This window comes from Colossoma macropomum, unplaced genomic scaffold (assembly GCF_904425465.1).
Source record: "Colossoma macropomum unplaced genomic scaffold, Colossoma_macropomum, whole genome shotgun sequence".
NCBI classification, from domain to species: domain Eukaryota; kingdom Metazoa; phylum Chordata; class Actinopteri; order Characiformes; family Serrasalmidae; genus Colossoma; species Colossoma macropomum.
Window position 1 is genome coordinate 34,011,052 of NW_023494787.1, and position 13,486 is coordinate 34,024,537.

General features: G+C 36.5%; 1 protein-coding gene across 1 annotated transcript in view; it reads right to left on the reverse strand.

The window, feature by feature from the left end:
• Positions 1–13,486, reverse strand: part of ctdp1 (CTD (carboxy-terminal domain, RNA polymerase II, polypeptide A) phosphatase, subunit 1) — a 150,906-nt gene that overhangs the window by 85,676 nt on the left and 51,744 nt on the right. The window lies entirely within an intron of this gene.

Here is a 13,486-nt window from a genome sequence, read left to right on the forward strand (position 1 = left end):
AAAACATAAAGCATCCAATAATATAATAAGTAATATACATAAATATATATATTTATATACACATATATGTATGTGTATATATGCACACATATATATATATATATATATATATATATATATATATACATACATAAATACATATATATATATATACACACACACACACACACACATATACATACATACATAAATACATATATACACATATATACATTAGGGGTGGGGGGAAAAATCGATTTACACATGCATCGCGATGTGGACGTGAACGATTCTGAATCTATTCACAAATGTCAAAAATCAATTTTCTAAATTTTAATTTATAATGTAATGTTGACAGAACGCAAAAGGCGGAACTTGGAAGTGCGGAAGTGCAGCGCCCTGACAGTCTATGACGTGCACATAACAAAGACACATGGATGAGCGAGAAATCCGACCGGCACCCTCTGCATTAAAAGCTAGGTTAGGTCAGGAGTCAACAACCCAAATGTTAATCTCGTTGCAGATTTAATGTAGCAGGAAACCAACTACAGTGCTTATAAATGCGAATAAGTTTGTTTTATTAATAAAAGATTAGAAGTAAATTCATTATGGATCATTACAAATACTTCGCTTTGAAAGTCCTCATAATCCTGTATAGAAAAAAAGCACCATGATGCATCGATAATCGTTTTATAATCGCAACGCAGCCCTCTGAATCGGTATCGAATCATAAGATGCCTTGAGATTCCCACCCCTAATATACGTACATATACACATACATACACACACACATACATACACACACATTCCCAGAAGAGAGGAGGTTGTTATAGCCGCAAAGGAGGCAGGTGCAACTCTACATTAATGCCTATGGTTTTGGAATGGGATATGTAACAAGCTCATATGGGTGCAATGTATAGTTTTCCTCATATTTTTGGCCATATGCTGTAAACAGACAGATAAACAGACAAACATACACAGATAGAAGCAGATAGAGAAAATGGGACTTTTAAAAACTGTGCAAGATCTGGTAGACTATCACACACAACTGTCACCATCAGAGAAATAATACTTAAAGCTTTCACCTTTAAAGCTATTGCTCAGAAAAGGAAATGGACAGAAAAGAACAAAATTTGCACAAAAACACTGAAACTGGACGAAATCTCAACTTTGAAAAGGGCTTTAAAAGCCTCCTGAAAAGGATGTAAGCTGTAAAAAAAAGCAAATGATGGACATTCTAAATACCTGAAAAATGATAATATATTTAGTTGTTCAGGCTTCTGTGTAATCCAGGGTGATTCAAAAAGATTCATTCGATTTCGAAGTGCCATATTTTTACAACCGTGAGGCGCCTAGGAACCAATTATATACCAACTGAAGGAGGGGGTCATAGACTTTCACCTGACTGTCACCGGAAGATGGCTCCCTTCAGTCTGTGAGGAGATGGCAACCCCTTAGAAGCAAGCGTTTTGCATTCTCCACTTGAATAAGGGTGAATCTGTCATAAATTGCGCAACGTGATATTCGTCAGCAGTGAACCTCCAACAGCTCAGAGCATTCGTTGTCAGTTCCACAACACTAGATGATCTCCGAAATCGCATTGACAGAGTCGTGAGTACAGTGACACCCGCCATGCTCAATCGAGTATGGGTTGAATTTGACCATCACGTTGATGTTGTCCGTACAGCTGGAGGAGGTCATACTGAGCACTTGTAGAATTACATAATAAACTTTATGTTCACCTAAACCATTTACAATTTACTGCATTATTCTGTAATGATTCACAAGTGAAATAAATCATTTTGAAATCGGATGAATCTTTTTGAATCACCCTGTATAATAGGTCTTTGACTTTAGCATAGTACTTTACATTTGACAAAATTTCATTCCTGAGAGGTACATTATTTTTATTCTGAATGTCCAAATTAATAATTACAGTTATTTTGTACTTAAATTCGTGTATACTGCTATTATTATTATTATTGTTATTATTATTCGTATTAGTTATATTTAAAATAACATTTAATTTTTATTTCATAAAAGCATTTTATTTAATAAAAGTTATGTAAACATATTTACCACTCTACAGGGCTGCAATGAATGATGGTGCAGAACACAACATTCTCTACATTTGTAATAGAATGTAGGAGTATTACTGCATTTAGGAACTGACTATATAGTCTACAACTTTATTATTCATCACTCCTGACTCTCTCTTTTGTGCTTTGTCAGAAAAAAAAATAATTCAGACTTACAATCTTAGCAATTTTATGTAGGCTAAAAAGTTAGATTTTTTAGATATCATAGACAAGATGTTTTCAGAGATCAGTCAGATTTCTAATCTAATCTAGATCTCTAATCTCTTATCTGCATTAACTGACAGATACTAAGTTTCGTAGTTAGCTAGTAACTTCACACTGAGGCAATATTATTGCCAGTTGAGCAGTCAATCCAATGTTTATATCCTTTAATCAAGATGAGGAGAAAGAGTGTAATCAGCGTCAGGAAAGAGACAATGACGATAAAGCATCAAAAAATATGAAATGAGCAAACATGGGGTGGCTAATTTAGCAAGTTATCTAAGTATGACCATGAAGTTTTTTTCCCTCTGTTTGTGGTTCATCAAGCCAAAATCAAAATATTCTTTTTAGATTTGTCTAAAATACCATTTCTAGATACTACATCAAAAGTAATTATTTTGAAACAATCATTTTCAGCAAGTAGGATGAACTGAATTCGAAATGGTGCCATACTTTAAAATCCCAGTTCGATTTTGAACTCTTTTATTTTGAACTTGTGGTGAGTGTAACCTCCAATAAGCAGCTTTAGTAATCCAGGGATTGTACAGACAAATATTTTCAATATGTGGTTTTAATCGTTTGGAATAGGAAACTGTCAAATTGTTATTTAGGTAAAACCTACTCTCAAGACACTGTAATAAGTATACCTGTAGTACTAAGAAACATATTTTTTTTTTTTACTAAAATTATTTGGTTTTGGGGACTTCTGTTTGGACCTAGTCAATGATGGCAACATAAACGGACAGCTTCCACTCACCAATGAAAAAAAGACTACCCAAATTCACATTTCATTAAAAAAATACTTGCAATCTGTAATTGAACAGGGGGAGAACAAAAAGACAGAGAAAGACCAAGAATTCTGAAAAACAGCTTGAAGCGACTAAAAACAGGATAAAGGAAACACATCGGAGGCAAATGATAGCTGTACTGAGGTAGAGCACATGGAAATGGCTGCTGTGCTTTGCTCAGGTCTGAAAGATGTTGTCAAAGAAATTCACGACTTTAAAACAGAATCTTTTCAAAAGAAATGGAAGAAGATCTTTAACATTTCAAAAGAGGTGTCAATCAGAGACTCACAGAGACGGCCAAAGAGCTAGCATCTCAAGCTATATGAATTGAGGAAATGGAGCAAAGAACAGGTGAAATTGAAATGTGGAACATGGAGGTCAGGGACACTCTTCGTCAAACACAGAAACAGCACTGGAGCCAACAAGACAAGCTGACAAACTAACTAGGAGGGCAGAAGCAATAATATTTGCATCTTCAGCCTAAAGGAAAGAAAGTCTGGCAGAGTACCAGGGACAGGCACTCTCTTTAGATCATGACTATGCCATAAAAAATAACTGAGAACGTAAAAAATCCATCAGAATAAAGAATGTCTTGAAAGAAACAGGTGATCGCTTTCAGACACTAAAAATGACCAAGATACTAAAGACCAAGATAAGAATTCACTGGGACTCCAGCTTGTGAATGTAGGAGAACGCACAAGAGGCAGCACAGGACTTGAGGAAGAAAGGGTTCAAAGTCAAGACAGCTGGCAATAACACTGCCATGGTAGGGATGTAGGAGCGGCTCAAGCATGCACTGCTGTGGCACCAAGCCAGAAAATCTGTTGACCGATAAATGCAACTCTGCAAAAGTTACAAGAATTTCAAAGAAAATAATGGATTTGCTTTGCATATGCTGACTGGCTAAAAAGGCTAGGTAAGCTATAAACGTTAAACACAGAAACAAAGTGATTACAATTCTGCATGTTTAATTAGCATATTTTAATCTGCTCAGTTAAATGCAATGCTAGCTAATTAGGATGGTGTTCTCTGTCAGTTCAAGTTTTTTTTTTAAGATGGGTTGAGCTGAGCATTGCTAGAATGTGTGAGAGTTCGGGGCTAATAAGATAACGTCTTGCTGCTAGAAAAGGCCCCTTGACTCATGAAAACAGTGCAGGAGAAGCACCAACCTTTGGAAGTCATTCTACTCTTTTCTGAGTTGCCTGAGGTTTCCATGACCTATGTTATTGTTAGTGGTTGTCAGGGAAACAGAATGAGTTAAAAATGTTCAATGGAATCAGATGAATGCTATAAGACTGGTGTCACTGAATGTTAATGAGATGAATAACCCAATAAAAAGAACCAAAGTAATTCTTAAAAAGCTTAAAGCTCATATCATATTCATCCAGGAGACTCATTTAGCTAAAGGGGAACATGAGAAGCTGCAAAAAAGCGCCTTTAGAAACACATTCTATAGTACATATAGGAAGAGCCACAAGAGGGGAGTAGCAACACTACAGCATTCTGTCATTTTTGACTGCCTCAAGGTAATCAGTGACAAAGAAGGCAGATACGTTATCGTTAAGGGAAAACTACTACATGGAAAAAGTAACACTGGTAAATCTATGTGCCTCACCAGACAGTGATAAACATTTCTTAAAATTCTTATTTAGAACAACTGCTAATAAATCAGAAGGCATTGTGGTTTGTGGGAGAGATATGCATGTAATACTAGATTACAATCTAGACACAAGTCAGAAAAAATAAGATGCACTAAATAGTTGACTAAAAATGACAATTTATGAATGCTTCTTTAAAGGAACAAGTTTGGGGGAACTTTGGAAGAAGATTATACACATTATTTCATGCCACATATCATTCACGAACTGACTATATATATATATATATATATATATATATATATATATATATATATATATATATATATATATTTATGAATAGCTGGGAGCTACATAGGGTCACAGAATGTAAAATTGGGACAGCTAATCTATCAGACACCACCTGGAGACCAAATGCAGGTATTTTGAAAAAGAAAACAATAATTGAATAGATTAATATGTAAATTAAGAAATAAGGAAAATGACACAGAAGAAATTAACCCTACTATTTGATGGGATGCTCTGAAGGCTGTTATATGCTCTTGTTATTGTCTAGCTATACTCTTACCACTCTTCAAAGTAGACTTAAACAAGCCGCGTATCAGGGATTTCCGGAGGTGCTTAACCCCAGTGCACGTGTAGCTCAGTTGCTTGTCCCAAGCAGCAGCTTTAACCCCATATTTTTCACTTATTTTGAGCAAATGAAACGACACAAAGTAGTTAATAGTTTTAGTTAATAGTTAAACAAGCATTAATAATGTTTCTTTTGAACACTGTATTCCTTTATTTAGTGGGTAAGAATTCTGAAACTATTCTCCTAAAAAATAAAAAGGAACACTTACTTTACTTTCTTTACAAAATGTAACTAGTTGAATACAGATATTGTATTTCTGTATTCTGATTATGCTTTCCCAATACTTGTATTCCATTACATCCCAACCCTGGCATCAGACTGACAAATTAACTGCCATAACAATCAAAATACACCAATCAAAATTCACTGGGAGAACAGACTATTTGAATCAAGAGGGTACATCAACTCTACACAAGAAAAGAATCAGACATCACAAACTGCTAGATTACTATGACCGCAAAGTTATTCTAAAAGGAGCCAAAGACCAGCTGATCCAACACTAAGGCCGGTCCTATTTTTTCTTCCCAGATTACAGCACAGGATGGATTTCACTCTGGCTTGCAAAAGGACAGCTTCTCTTGGGCTCCAACCATTTTTGATTTACTCAGCCCAGGTCAAAGTCACATACCTTCCTCTTCTGTATGTATTTCGTTGACTGACTCTCCTAAAAAGACATTGGGAGTGGAAATATGGGACAGAGAACTTTGAAGTCTAAGCCTGAAATCTAACTGGAAAACTGTATAGACAAGCATGAACACTACCTCCAAAAACCTTGTACATTAGCTTATTTATTTTAAGATGATTTACAGAATATACACCACAGCCTATAAGCATTTTAAGATGACACTACTTGCAAATCCTCACTGTACTTTCTATCCAAATCAGGAACTTCCTTTTCTGAGGTGGAGAATTTTCCTCAAAAGACATTTTAACCTCCGCTTGTCCAAGAAAACCAGGAAAAGGATCAGCAATATCAGGAGCCTGGCAATGAGATGGATATGACACCCTTACCGTGAGTTCACAGAGTGGCGTTAAGAACCTTGGACATTACTGGGTTTTCTTAGTGTCTAATGTTAAGACAACATCATTACTCATTGTCTCCTACGGATTTCCTTTGTAATCAAAGACAACATTTTTCCAGTAACTAAAAGAGACTCAAAGCTACACATGAATTATTACAACTGTTGGTTCTACAGATGTCTTTTTTTTGTCTTGCTGACAGGCTACAAGCCATCCTAGCTATACCAGTGTGCATAAAACATTAAAAAGAAAGGAGAGGTGTTGTAGGGGGGGTTGCACAGCTGTTACTTTGCATGACTAGCTTATGTTTTTTGCAAACTTTAGGTGTATTTAAAAAAAAATTAGCTCCCTATTTTTTTTTTAACAGTACATGATTTGACATGGTATGAGAACACTTTCACATTAATAAGTAGCTCACTAGAGTATTTGCATCAAGGACGTATATCCATTGCCCTTGTTCAAGAAACACATGTGACTGTGAAAGATGTACACCAGTTCCAAAAGAAATATTAGAGTGTTGGTCCATTCCTACATGATAACCAAATCAAAAGGAGTTAACAACAGGTGTAGAAAGAAAATTAAAGCTCTCTGTTATTGATAACAGAAATGACAATGATGGTAGATTTGTCCACATATTCCTTTCATTTAATTATGCAAAACTTTTACTAGCATGCATTTATGCACCAAATGTTTTTGATGAACAATTTGATCGATCTGCACTTTATTGCTGCCGGTGATTTCAATGCCATAATCTCACCAGAGCTAGGCAGATTGACAAGAGGGCATGACACACCACTGCCCACATATTTATCTTGAAATCATTTTTATAAGATCTGAACTTAGTGGATCTCTGGCTTATTCGCAATGATAAAGTAAGGCTTATTAATTTTATTCATGGTTCTTTCTCCAGAATAGACTATTTTCATGACCCCTTTTGCTGTAAATAATATGCTTAATATTGACATGCTCCCTATCCTAATTTCTGATCATGCTCCTGTATTCTGTACCATAACACCATTCCTTATTCATTCAAAACATGCAGATGTTGATTTAATGGATCAGTAGTGGGGAAACTTGTATGTTTCGATCAATCAGGATTCATTAAAAGGTAGACTTGCATTAGACAATGTTTGAAAGCATTTACATATTAGTGACCTTGCTGGTACGCTTCCAGATGACTGTGCTGCCCTTTCTTTAGATGCCAAAAAGACATTCGACAAGTTGGAATGGAGTTATTTATGGCTGGTTTTGAACAGATTTGGATGTGCGCATAAATTCATAAGCTCAGGCTATTAAGGAAGTAAATTTAGTATCTCCAAGCCCCTATTACTTATATCAATATGCAGACGAATGCCTTCTTCACATAAGCAATGTTGAAAAATCATTACCACATATTCTGATACTCTTTGACAAGTTTAGAGAAATGTCAGGTTATGATATTAATAGGAACAACTGGAACAAGTCTGCATTTCTTTCTTTGCACACAAAAGCAGAAAGCTTAAATTAAACTATTAAGATTCCCATTACCACATCTTTATGTCCTAGGCATAAAAATTTATTCAGATCAAGATAACATGTCTGGATATTTGGAGAAATCAGACATCCAATCCTGAACGATAGAGCCAGCATGTGTAAAACCACATAGGCTACAATATACAGGCATGGGGCACAGAAATTATAATTTAAGATAAGTGAGCATAATCACCAACTCTCTTGATGTATGGCCTAAGATAGAAAAGATTACAGCTACAACAGTTAAATTTCTTCAAGCATCTCCAATATGGAATAATCATTTTAAGTCTTATCATTATTTTATCCCCTCCTTTTGGTCCGCAAAAGGAGTATTTGTTGTTAGGGATGTCTTTCGTAACGCAGGACTATACTCATTTCAAGATATAAAGGAAAAGTATAGAAAAAGGTACCTCATATTTTCTTTATTTGAGATTAAGATCGGCAATGAAAGCATACGGGGTACCATGGGGGAAATCACTGTCTGAACATCCCTTAGAGGAGAGGATTAGTCCAACGAAATGCTCCAAACGACTAGTAACTCCTGTATGTAATTCGTTGACTGACTCTCCTAAAAAGACACTGGGAGTAGAAATACAGGACAGAGAACACTGTAGTCTAAGCCTGAAATCGTAAAATGATTTTAAGATGATTCACAAAATACACTACAGCCTATAAGCATTTTAAGATGACATTCTTTTTTCTGCTGATTCCTTGGGACGTGCTGAACAAGTGCACCGCAGTCACTTTTAGCCCCACCCCCTTAGTTTTTGAGCTAATTTGCATAATGTGAAAAACCTATTCTTGCGAACTAGTCTCAGGATTTTTTGCCAATTTTCATCAAATTAGTACCATAAGACTCAGAAGACACTGATCCTCAATAATTATCAAAAACATTTTGACTGTTCCACTGAGTGTATTGAGGATCAATCAATTAATTACTGCAAACATGGCATTGCTAGCTTGATTTGCTATAACTCAACAATCATTGGTCAGATCATCTCCAAACTTTAAGAATATTTACATATTTTGACTTCAATTGTGTCTGCCAATTTTGGTCCAGATTAATTAATTAAAATGCTATTACAATGTTATTACAAGGTCTACAGATAAATACTTGGTGCCCTGTGATTCAGTTCACTGACCGGAACAACTTTCTAATTAGATGTTATTTGAAAATTTGTACTGCTTGTCTTCTATTTTGGCTTATTCATCCAAAGACTACATTATACAAAGACTTATTATATAAAGGTCAAAAGGTCAGTCTATCCAAAACTTGATATACTCCCTTGTATGTGGTCCCTGATCAAGAATGATAACATATTGTGGCATTTCCACTAATTCTGACCCACTTTCACTGAGCTCCTCACACCATTACTGCGCCTCATGAGTGCACTGGGCCTCACTGTGGCCTACATCAAATCAAAGGGTAAATATAGAACCAATTCACTGTGCAAGTGCTACTATGTGAGAAATGCTGCCATTAGTCATGTAGTTTTGACATCTATGTTGACAACCTCTTGGATGTTCTACAACCCAGTGTAGATCAGTACATATGAATTTAAACCTATAATGTGTTTAAAGACCTCTGCTCACTGTTTATGGCAGGTGACAGCCTTTTGATGAACTGACTTCCTTTCAGTTCTATTCAATCTGCCTATAAATAAGACCCACAGCTTGAGGCCTTTTTATGCCTAATGGGCTAAACCAAAAGCTTGAGGCCTTTTTAGGCCTAATGGGCTAAACCTGCAGGAGGGCCCATACAGTTGTTGCATGCTTGAACCCGCTAATTGCCGCTTGCGGCTATATTTAGGGTTCAAGCACACAGTGCATAGAACCCTATTGAAATTGTCAAGATTTTTCTTATTATTAGGGTTCAAGCATGCAATGCACTGAACCCTATTGGAATTGTCAAGATTTTTAGGGTTCAATGCATTGCATGCTTGAACCCTAAAAATCTTGACAATTCCAATAGGGTTCAATGCATTGCATGCTTGAACCCTAATAATAAGAACCCGCTAATTGCCGCTTGCGGCTATATTTAGGGTTCAAGCACACAGTGCATAGAACCCTATTGAAATTGTCAAGATTTTTCTTATTAGGGTTCAAGCATGCAATGCATTGAACCCTATTGGAATTGTCAAAGTTTTTAGGGTTCAAGCATGCAATGCATTGAACCCTACTGGAATTGTCAGGGTTTTTAGGGTTCAAGCATGCAATGCATTGAACGCTATTGGAATGGTCAGGGTTTTTAGGGTTCAAGCATGCAATGCACTGAACGCTATTGGAATTGTCAAGATTTTTAGGGTTCAAGCATGCAATGCATTGAACCCTATTGAAATTGTCAAGATTTTTCTTATTATTAGGGTTCAAGCATGCAATGCATTGAAGCCTATTGGAATTGTCAAGATTTTTCTTATTATTAGGGTTCAAGCATGCAATGCATCGAACCCTGTTGGAATTGTCAGGGTTTTCAGGGTTCAAGCACGCAAGTGCGTAGAACCCTATTGTTTTTGCTCGGATTTTTCTTCTTATTATTATTATTATTAGGGTCCAAGCATGCAGTGCGTAGGACCCTATTGTTTTTGTTAGAGTTTTTAGGGTCCAAGCACGCAGTGCATAGGACCCTATTGTTTTTGTTAGAGTTTTTCTTCTCCTCCTTCTTCTTCTTCTTCTTCTTCTTTTTCTCCGATAAAACGAATCGCCCAGACCAAACCGTAAGTCCTAGAGACATGAAACTTGGTCAATAGGTAGTAGTCCCTCCCGCTACTCAGGTTCGCGAAATGAGCCCAATCGCCCTAAAGGTGGCGCTATTGCGCAACACAACGCGTTTGGCTCTATAATTCCTTCCTCAGATTTTTGTCAGACATGAAATATTTTTTTCCTGATTCCTTGGGTCCAACAAAACAACTTTGTAATTTGGACCATTAAGCTCCGCCCACTTAGATTTTGAGCTAATTTGCATAATATGCAAAAACTACTTTTGCGAACTAGTCCTACAGTTTTCATCCAATCCTCATGTTCTTGGTGTCAAAAAATTCAGCATAGCCTAAGACTCAATGATTATCCAGCACATTTTCAATTTTGTCACCAAAATGGCTGCCATATGCAAATTAATCCTTCTGGAAAAATCAAAATAATTCTTATTTAATTGAAAAATCTGTAACTCGAGAATCCTTCAACCAAAAAATTTGAAACTTGACAGGCTTATTCCTAAAGAGACTCTGAGGACACCTATCAATTTTTGTGAGCATAAGTCATTAGGGGGCGCTGTAAATGCTATGTAGCTGTTTCTCAGCATCCGTACATCCGATCAAGTTGAAACTTTGCAAGTACCATCTATTCCAAAGACTATACGTGAATCTTTCAGGACACTTTGAAATATTTAAATTTGTGGCCGCCATCGGCCAATAAGCTTTCAGCAGCCATTTGACAGGCTTACCATTGGCCAATCCTTACGATACTTGATATCTATCTCTATCTCACCACCTTCTAACAACCTGTGAAGTTTCAAAATATTTGGCCACTGGGGGGCGCTATTACAGAAAATCAAGTATATCTTGTACAGATTGTTATTTTTGGTCAAATAACTTAGATGCCCTCATGCAGTGCAGTGTTCCATACCATTTTGTCATTTGAAGTCTATTAAAAAAGTGCTTAGTTTTTTTTCAATCGTCAAATGTTTGAAATTAGCACTTTTCGAACTACTCCGTGGAATTTGAAGCTACCTTCTCAAACCTAGTCTAGAAATACTCTGTAGCCTCTCTAGGTAAATAATTATCCAGCAAATTTCCATTTTTTGCTCATTGTGGTCTCCCTCCTTCACTAAATCATTGCGGCCATAGCATTGCTAGCTTAAATTGCTATAACTCATCAGTCCTTGGTCCGAACATCTCAAAACTTTACGTTTGTTTATACATTGAGACTCTGATGTGGCTTGCAAAATTTGATCCTAATTGGCCAATAGGGGGCGCTTTAGCACTCAAAAACACCTAAAATCTTTAAAAATGTAGTTACAACAATACTACAAAGTCTACAGATAAATAAGGTGTCATTTGATTCAGTTCACTGATCTAATTGACTTTGTAATTACAAGTTATATCATAAATTGTGCTCCTTTTCTGGTATTTTGAATTATTCATGTAAAGACTACAGCTTGTAATACCAAGGTCAAAAGGTCAATCTGAACAAAACTCAATGAAAATCTTTGACAAAGGTCCCTGATCAATATTCATAACATTTGAAGACCTTTAAACCAATTTTCACCCACTTTCACTGAGGTCCTTTATGCTTAAAAGGCCCTTATGGGTCCATTGGTTCTGTTTATGTCCTGCTTGTCAAAGCCTTTAACATGGAGAAACTAAATACTTTGCAAACACAACAAAGTCAGAAATGTTACCATTACTCATGTATTTCTACAAACCTTTTTAGATCAGTAAATTGAAATATAAACATATATTAGGTTTTAAAGCCCGTGCTCATTGTTCCTGACAAATGAAGGCCTGTTGATAAACTCTGATTTCTTTTCGGCCTCTCTGCCTCGAAGGCCCAAAGTGCGTTGGGCCTTATTAGGCCTATTAGGCTTAAAGTGCATGAGAGTTTCTTGGGCTTATGCGTGCTTGGACCCGCTCATTGCCGCTTGCGGCTATATTTAGGGTTCAAGCATGCAATGCATTGAACCCTATTGGAATTGTCAGGGTTTTTCTTATTTTTATTTTTCTTCCCTAAAACGGAACGCACAGCCCAAACCGTAAGTCCTAGAGACACCAAACTTGGTCAATAGGTAGTAGTCCCTCCCGCTACTCAGGCGCAAGAAATCAGCCCTGTCGGCCACAAGGGGGCGCTATTGCGCAGGTCAACGCGTTTTGGCCTATAACTCCTAAAAAAAGATTTTTCCTAGACAAGCCATATTTTTTTCCTGGTTCCTTGGGTCCAAACAAACAACTTTGCCATTGGGACCCTTTAGCTCCGCCCACTTAGATTTTGAGCTAATTTGCATAATATGCGAAACCTACTTTTGCGAACTACAATTTTTGCCCGATCCCCATGTAGTTGGTGTCAAAAAATTCAGAAGAGCCTGAACCTCAATAATTATCAAAAACATTTAGACTTTTCTAAACAACATGGCTGCCATATGCAAATGAACCCTTCTGGATAAATTCAAAATAATTCAGAATTAATTGAAAATTCTGTAACTCAAGAATCCTTCAGCCAAAAAATTTCAAACTTGACTGGCCATGTCAGTAGCCCATTCTGAGGTAGCCATTCGATTTTTGTGCGCATATGTAATTATGGGGCAGAGTTAACGCTACATGGCTGTTTCTCAGCATCCATACATCCGATCAAGCTGAAACTTTGCAGATACCATCTGTTCGCCAGACTATAAGTGAATCCATAAGGACAATTTGATTCATCGAAGTATATGGTTGCCATCGGCCAATCAGCATTTAGCAGGCTTTTGACAGGCTTAACATTGACCAATCATCATGAAACTTGAATGATCTCTACATATAGCCACTTTCTAACAATCAATAAAGTTTGAAAAAAAATGACCACTAGGGGGCGCTATTCATAAAAAATAGCATATTATTACATATTATTACTATTTTATTACAAGTTTACTTGAAAGTCCTTGTGTATCATATTAGGTATGTTATT